Source organism: Mus pahari, chromosome X, assembly GCF_900095145.1.
Source record: "Mus pahari chromosome X, PAHARI_EIJ_v1.1, whole genome shotgun sequence".
NCBI lineage: Eukaryota > Metazoa > Chordata > Mammalia > Rodentia > Muridae > Mus > Mus pahari.
Genome location: NC_034613.1, coordinates 58,289,755 through 58,298,997, shown reverse-complemented (window position 1 = coordinate 58,298,997; position 9,243 = coordinate 58,289,755).

The following is a 9,243-nucleotide window of genomic DNA, read 5'->3' as shown; positions in this document are numbered from 1 at the left end:
ATAAGAAGAATGGGGTGGGATGGGGAGGGACCCTCTAGAAAGTACCAGAGACCCAGGAGGTGCAAGACTCTGAGGACTCATTGGGTGTGACTTTAGCCAAAATGCCCAACACTGGGGAAAGTGAACTTGAAGCATTCAGCTCCAGTAGATAGACAGGGCCTCTATTTGAGGGAAAGGGTTACTAACCTACAGTCAAAATTTCTGACCCAGACCTGTTCCTGTCTAAAAGAATTGCAGGGAAAAAATGGAGAAGAGACTGAAAGAAAGGAGGTCCAGTGATCGGCCCTACTTGTGATCTATCTCGTGTGTGCATGTGTACATGTGTGTGGTGGTGTCAGCCACCACAAAGGCCTGACACTATTACAGATGCTATGATGTGCTTATAGACAGGAGCCTAGCATGGTTGTCCTCTGAGAGGCCCTACCAGTAGCTGACCAAGACAGAAGCAGATACTTAACACCCAACTGTAGGACTGAAGTGGGAGACCCCTATGGTTGAATTAAGGGAAGCATTGAAGAAGCTGAAGGGGAGGTTAGTCCCATATGAAGACCTACAGTCTCAACTAACCCAGACCCCAGAGAGCCCTAAGAGACTGAGCCATCAACCAAGAGCTTAAGTGGACTGGTCTGAGGCCCCTGGCACAAATATAGCAGAGGTCTACCTGGTCAGGCCTCAGTGAGAGAAGATGTGTTTACTTCTAGAGAGACTTGAGGCTGAAGGGAGAGTGGAGACCTAATGGCAAGGAAACACCCTCTTGGAGGCAAGGGGGAGGAGGAATGGGATGAGGAACTGTGGTGGGGAGACTGGAACTCTTCATTAGAGTCATTATCTGAAGTTTTTGCTTCATGAATATGGCTGCTATGTTCTTCAGTACATAAATACCTCTGAGTGATACATCTTCATTGTGAATCACGGCTTTTTGTACTAATATGCATGGTGTTCCATTTTCCATCACTTCTTTTTAACATGTCCATTTATTTGGATTTAAGTAGACTGATTATAGGCACGAAGATACAGATTAGTACAAAAACATAATGTGATTAGAGAAAATGGATATTATATAATAATAAATACTCAATTCTTTATGAGAAAAATCCTCTTAAGCATGGACTTTATAATGAGACTTGAAAATGCATAAGAAAAATATTAACTTGAAAGAAAAATGAAACATGTGCATGTTAGAATTGGGAACTTCAATATTCTTAAGAACTGATCAAAAAAGTAGGCAGATAATGAGAAAGTATACAGCTTGCCTGAACAAGACTGTCAAGCCACTTTAAGTATTTAATGATATTACTATGTTCTATCTAATAACAGAATTGTACACAGAGCATTCTCAAGGGTAGAAACTATTTTCTCTGATAGATAATAAAGTTTGTCACTGTGCTGTTTTTTTCCCATAGTCTCCAGTAATATAAGAATATTCCTTCTTTGCCTTTCCCATCTCTACCTTTCTCAATGACAAGTGTTAATTTTCATTTTAGTCACTTCTTACATCTCTTATAATATTCTATAATGGCATCATTTGTTATTTTCACTCATTTATTAACATTTACAAAGTCTATTTGATGTTCTTTGTGTTACTCACAGTATTTAATTCAACTTTACTGTTTGTTTTTAAATTTGTGACTTAAAATTTTCTAGCTTTAAGAGTTGTTTGCAATAAAGAAAATAAAGAAAATAAAATAATACAATTCTTTGCAAACTTTTACACATTAAAAACTAAAGTATATATTGATCCAAAAAAAGAGTTGTTTGCATATATTTAATCATCTTTTTTCATTTTCTTAATGCTTTGTGAATAAATTTGAGGAACGTTCTTCAATATAAAATGTCACCTTTTTCAGTCATAACCTTTAGTTTCTCTCTTCTTTGTTTCATGTTTATGGTACTAAGCAATATAATTTAATGCCATTGTTTCTTGACTATAATGACTAAAGGGGTCAGTGCTTAGATTTTGGGTTTTCCTCCAATACTGGGATTGCAATTCTTCTTTTTTCTTGGTTGGTGTTCTTTCTGACTATTCAATTGTCAAGTAGTCATTCTGCTTCTTTTCAACTCTTTTCTCTCTATCCTACAAGTTACACATTTTGAAGGTGGTTTCTTTCTGCCATACATGCCTTTCTATATTGTTCCTTTGTTTAAATAGGATTCAACCTCTTTAAACCATGTGTGCTTCCCTTTAAATCCTATACAACTTTAATTTCTCTCTACTTCTTGTACTATTAAGCTAAAAAATATTTCTTCATGGACTTTCAGATTTAGAATGTATTATCTTTCTGGTTAGAGATTTAAAATTGACTTAGTATCTTTTGCTTTGTTTTCTTGTTGTGTGTTTTGTTTTTTTGTTTGATTTTGATTCTCCCTTCCAGATTTGTTTCCTGATCTGCTATTGTCTACCATAGACACTTCAAAAAGACATGTGTGGATGAGGATCGGGGGTGATCACACTCTGGGAATTGAATTTTCTCTTACTCACAACTAATTTAAAACTTAGACTTCTGTGCCTATGCTAAGGGTATTATTTTGATGTGGAGGAATCTTCCATTTCTCCTTTTTCCATTAACAGGCTATATTAAGAAGCAGGCAAATATATGGCAAATATTGTCAGATACCTGATGTCTGTTTGTGTTTATTGTTTTAGGAAAGGCTTAAGTATTCTTTTGCTTACAACTTGCACTAACTCTGTTGTGTTAAATGGGATGTAATAAACAACAAATTGTTGCTGTAATCATATATATATATATAAAATCAAGGCAGAAGGATTGACCATAAATTATAGAAACTTGAAAATTTAGACATGAAAATTATGTCTAGCAAAGGATTCCACAGATCCAGCCTTTAATTATAGTGTATTAAAGCCTTTGCTTTCCTCCAAGATACAGACACTGGTCCCAGTGTAGGGGAATGCCAGGGCTAGGAAGCAGGAGTGGGTGGGTTGATGAGTGGTGGGAGGGGGAGGGGATAGGGGGTTTTCAGAGGGGAAAGCAGGAAAGGGGGTAACATTTGAAATGTATATAAAGAAAATATCTAATAAAAAAAAGAAAAAAGAAAACTATTCTCCACCTTTTCAAAGGTGTTGTATAATCTTGTATTGTATGTGATTCAGATTTTTTTCAGATAGAAGTTCCTAATCACTAATGAATATTATTTGAAAGTACAAGAATTTTTACTGTTAATAACAATATATATGTATCAAGTTAGTTTCATAGTTCAGCAGGTATGTTTATATTCTCAAGGATTCACAGTTTCAATTTCTACTATTCTAAACTCTGACTTTTTGTTATCTTTTATATTTCTGGCAGAAATGTTTAGATTATGCCATCTCATGATCACAATATGGCTGCTGTACCTTAATATATTATGTATGTTCTCTACTAGGGGAGAATAAAGCACATGTATCCTGCCACCAGGGAATCCATACACATTTTTCTGAGTTAGCAACAGATTTTGATCAAATCTAGTTACAAATAACTAGCTTTCCAATATTTAAAGACAACAGTGAAAAAGGAAATTGAAAATGACTATTTGTCAGTAATCAATGGCTGCCAATGGTTCCTGTATAGTTGTCATTGAAAGCTTTAGCAAGATATTGAGGACTTCCAAAATAATGGCAGTTGTCAGTACTTTATGACAACTTGCTATAACTAAGATAGTGAGTTTCAAAGTTTTCCTCGGGTTGGTGAGATGGATCCGTGGGTAAGAGCACCCGACTGTTCTTCCGAAGGTCCGGAGTTCAAATCCCAGTAACCACATGGTGNCTCACAACCATCCATAACAAGATCTGATGCCCTCTTCTGGAGTGTCTGAAGCCAACTACAGTGTACTTACATATAATAAATAAACAAATGTTTCCTCATTCTTATTCTTCGTTATACTTACCTTACATATAGCTTAAGGAAGAACTATGCTCTCATACATGAGTGTTTTGAAAGGTAGCATCGGATGGTCACTGAAAGTGTTCAGAGTTCTACACACAACAGTCTAGTCACAGAACTCTAAGGCTACTGAGATATACATGGTTTTGAAGTTCTTTTTATTGTTGTTTTTTTTTTATGGTGCTATTTTTTTAAACCAGAAACTTGGCTGAAGAACTACAATGTATCTAAATAGAATTATGGAATTCAGTTCTCCAAAGGCCTTTTCATAAATTTCTAACTGAAAAATGTTTATATGGAAACTGATTCTGGAAGAACCATGAGCTTACAACATTTACTAATCCTCCCATTACTCATTACAAAAGAGCTATCTCCTTGTTTATCTGTTTTGACTTCAGTATAAAGTATGCCAGCTGGCAACCTCATAAACTATAAGCATTCTATAGTTATTAAACAACAACAAATCATATTTTACTCATAACATAGAGATAAGCAACCAACAATTTCTTCATTCTCTTGGGAGAATAGCAATAACCTTTCTCAACATTTATCTGGAATTTTATAGTTTAGAAAGCTATTTCATTGGATCCTCACAAGAAAAAAATGATATTCTCAAATTTAGTGAGAAATGTGGGCTCAGAAGGGTTGAGGGGAAGGACTTATCCAAAGTCGCCTGGATATTTCCTGAAACTGTCAAGACTTGTTCTTAAGTTTCCAAAGTCTTCTTCTACTGCTTTCTCTCCTTTCAAGGTATTTCTGGGACTACTTTCAAGTCTAAGTTTCTAGAATAGAATGCCCTTACTAAGATGCAGTCCCACTGTGCTTAATAAACTTGAAGATTAAAAATTGTGATTTATCTGCAACTTCTGTTTCAAAGGAATTAGTCAGTGTTAAATGTACTGTCTACCTGCTCTTGTCAGTAAAGACACTTTGTCATTCTTTTGAAGATCCCATTCTTTTTCACTACAATATGAACAGGGACAGTTCACTGATACCATGACCAAAACCAATAGCTGATTTCCCAACTGCACAATCTTAAAACTACCTGTTCTTACAAGAAATGTCAACAGATAATGAGAAGATCTTTGAGATTACAGTCATGTATCTACATAAAGTCAAGAAATCAAAGTAAATATACTCTACTGTTTCAATTTGTATTTTGTCCTCCTTAGTGATACAAAGCATAAGCATTGTTTGGATTACTATGAGAATTTATTCAGAAGAAAGATATACATAAATGCTTGTCTGTTATAAAGACACTTTAGTTACAAAGAATGCAAAATATACTAAATTTCACCACAAACCTCTATATCAAATAACTAAATTTATTTGGAAAAAAATGAATAGTTACCATAGGAACAATAAGTAAAAGGTCAATATGTTTCTGGTCTGCTTTCTTTTGTCTTTGCATCATTCCTAATATCCAGCAAAATTAAAATGTACCTCTTGAATTTTTAAATATATAGTCTATTTTTTCTTCTCTCATACGTTATATACCAACTGCTATTTCTGAAGTGGAAAGTTCGAGTTTTTTGGAGACTCAGTTGTGACAAGTGATTTCTTTTTTCTGAAAACTGTCTTGGGAGAGGATGCCTTTGCTGAAAACAGACAAGATGCTTCCTGGAAAGGGAGCTTGTGATGTTTTGCTAGAGAAGATGCTTGAGAGAACACATGATGTTTGGAGAGGTTATAACTATAATCCAACAGACAGTGGATGACAGTGTGGCATTGGTTCACCTTGCCATTCTTTGTTGGTCTTCATTTGGCTTTGCTGATGCTGATCTTAACTGATGACTCTAGAATTGTTTTGCCTCGCTGTCTTTGCTGATCATTCTTTGTTGTGACTCTGAACACAGAAATGCATAAAAGAACTCCTGATAGTCTGGCAGCTGCTTGCCACTTCTGTATACATGGGCTGATTAGCAGAGCCCTTGGTTTCATATGGATTGAACTGCCTTTGCTGATTTATGAATGGTGTTTGTGAGTGGATTAAGCTATTGCTGCTGATTCATGTGAACTGAACTGCTGATATCCCAACAATGCAGATTGGAATCTCCCCAAAGAACTATTTCTAAACAGGTCCACATCTTCTTTTGCCCTATTTGCCCTATTAACCTTTTCATTTCACTATCTCTGGTGGGTGGTGGACTATAAGGGAGGTTAAAGCATTTAAAAACCCTTATTAAACTGGGTTTTAAAAACCAGAGCCTACAAGTGTGTGAGGCCATGCCTGTGTTATCTATGGAGCACAGCAAATAGTGTATTTCTGTGGATTTCAACCCTTCATTGCATTATTTTGCCCATTAACATTGATTTTCAAAACTGACATGTCATATTGATAAGCAAAGTAAAAAAAATTATAACAACAACACATCAAGAAAAACTGTCATTTTAGTATTAGTTATTGAGGACATTCAAATGAGATATTGAGATATAATAAAAATAAATAAATAAATAGAACATCCTGATTCTACAAAGCTTTGAATCCCGAGGTTTAACTACTAAATAAAGCTTGATGAATATAAGGCAAAGGAAACCTTCTTAAAGGCTCTCTCTCGGGCACCTTTTCACTATCACATACCAAACTCCAGTATAGTTGTGGCCTCCAATTCCTGCACTGTACCTCTTGGAGTTCACACTTACCTTGTCTCTAATTAGTAAATTGACTTTTAGAATTAGGATTTACTTCTTTTTTTTTTCAGATAAGTGCATTCACTTTAATTTTCTTCTGAGTAACCCAAGATCTTTTAAAATTATTTTGACCTAGCATTTGTATATGCTTTACTGTAAAAATTTATCAATAGTGGATAGATTTGAGGTAGCACAGCATTAAAGGTGCAGTCACCAATGAAGATGTAAATCAATTAAGTAACTGTTTAAATCAGAAGGCAGTACATGGCTTAGCTGCCCAAACAATTCCAGGATTAAGGGTTTAAGGTATCTTTGTTCCAAGGACACACCAATCTTTGGATTAAGCTTTCTCTCAAAAACAGTATCCAAGATTTCTTAGAGATTTCTTGTCACTGAGGGTTTGATGCCTGACATATTTATTTCATACAGTGAGAACTAACACCATGTGAAAAGAGCTAAAATGAGTGTTATCTAGCTCCATTCCTGGCAATGAAATGGCTCTGCCTTGTTTTTTTCTGGGAAACCTGCCAGGTGAGCACTGAAAGGCTAGCCTGGTTGAGGTGATTGCTCTGACAGTGAAGTTGCTTCTGCCACATCGAAGTGACTTGTTTAAGATCTGGATACAAGGTGTACAATGTATGTCCCTTCATTCGATGGGGACCAACTTGATCCTGCTTTATTGAAATCCAGATTTGTGCACTCCCTCCAAATTCTCAGAAAACAGAGTACCTCTGCAGGAAGATCAAGTATTGTCCTTTGACAAAAAAACCTGATTGAAATTCTTCCTCTGTCACTTGCTAGTATTGTGAGCTTAAGTAAGTTACTTAGCCTTCATCAGTTTCACAGTGTCTAATTTACAAAGTGATCATAGCATTAACTATTGCATAGATTTTAAGAGAAGCAATTGTATGAGTTTAAGTACAAGTATGTAAAATGTATGATTTATTTCATTATAAACCACTATATTTTCTTTTTATTGTTTCTTGTTTGGCTAGGTAACAGGCTCATCTTTTCCAATAGATAAGAGGACCTTTCCCACTTAGCACTGACATTCCAGCATCAAGTATGTCTAATTATCAATAAGTATCTTCATTTAAAATTGATTCCTTTACTTAGCATGTTTTGCACTACTATAATATAATATATGAGTCTCATTCATTTATTAAGAGTAGAAATGTATTTTCTCACAGTAAGCTACTTTGTTTTTATAATTTCTGGCTTCACTGTCAATTTTACATGTTTGCATAATGTAATCTGGTCATTTCCACGTTTTGTTAGCCTCTCTTTGTCTCTTCTGTCTTCTGCCAAGACCCTTCTTTTTCCTAGCAGGCCTCCTCCTGCCTTCCTTACTCAGAATAACTTATATGAGCAGTGTACCAAGTGTTCCTGAAGGACTGAGCATTTATATCTGATGCAGTTGCTCACATAGCTCAAGTATTAAGACCAAATTTTAGGAATATTTGTTTCAGTCTATCACCTTGCTATTTCACTATAAAACCCTTTTCACAAAAAAACAAAACAAAACAAAACAAAACAAAAAAACCTTTCCAAAAGCAGTCACTTTGCCCAACAAACCAAACTCTGTAAAGATGCAATATTATTCATAGAGCTCATTCACTGCAAAGACAACCATTAACATGTAAACAGCTATGTAATATGGTACTATGTTCATTCCATTGAGTTCACTTAACTGAAGCTATTGTACCCACAAACATATGTGATAAAAGTTTATATTTAAATGCAAATGCAAATGAAACCACCCAGTTCTCAGGAATTAGTAACACACACACACACACACACACACACACACACACACACACACTATACTTTATTGCAGTAAAAAAAAAATTCAGAATATCCACGATGTAAGTCCAAGACCATATGAGACCTAAGAAGGAAGACCAAAGTGAGGATACTTCAGTCCTACTCAGAAGGGGGAAGAAAATAATAGGGGAATTAGAGGGAGGGATGGATCTAGGACAGATAGAGGAATGAGAGCCAAGAGAGGGGATAGGATCAGGTGTGGGAGGAGACAGGAAAAGTACAGAGGGTCAGGAAATCGAATGGAGGTGTGTATCAGTGGAGGATGGTGAACTGGGGTAGCCACAAGAAAGCCCCAGATACCAGGGACCCAAGAGGTTCCTGGGACACAACAGGGATGACATTAACTGAAATACCCAACAAAGGAGAGAGAGAACCTGTAGAGACCATATCCAGTTGATAGACACGAGTTTGAGGTATGGGGCCATCCACTCACCTCAAAAATATTAATGCAGAATTGCTCCTGTCAAAAGGAAATGCAGGGACAAAGAATGGAACAGAGACTGAAGAAAAGGGCATCCAGAGGCTGCCCCACCTGGGGATCCATCCCACATGCAGACACCAAACCACAATTGTTGATGCAGAGAAGCACTTGTTGACAGGAGCCTGGTATAGCTGTCACCTGAGAGGCTATGTCAGAGCCTGACCAATACAGATGGCTCTCAGTCAACCATCAGATGGGTTCCCCAATGGAGGAGTTATGGGAAGGACTGAAGGAGCTTAAAGGGTTTGCAACCCCACAGGAAGAACAACAATATCAACCAACCAGACCCCCCTCCCAGAACTCCCAGGGACTAAACCACCAACCAAAGTGTATACATGGAGAGACCAATGGCTCCAGCTGAATATGTAACAGAGGATTACCTTATCTGACATCAATGAGAGCCTCTTGTTCCTGTGTAGCTGGATGACT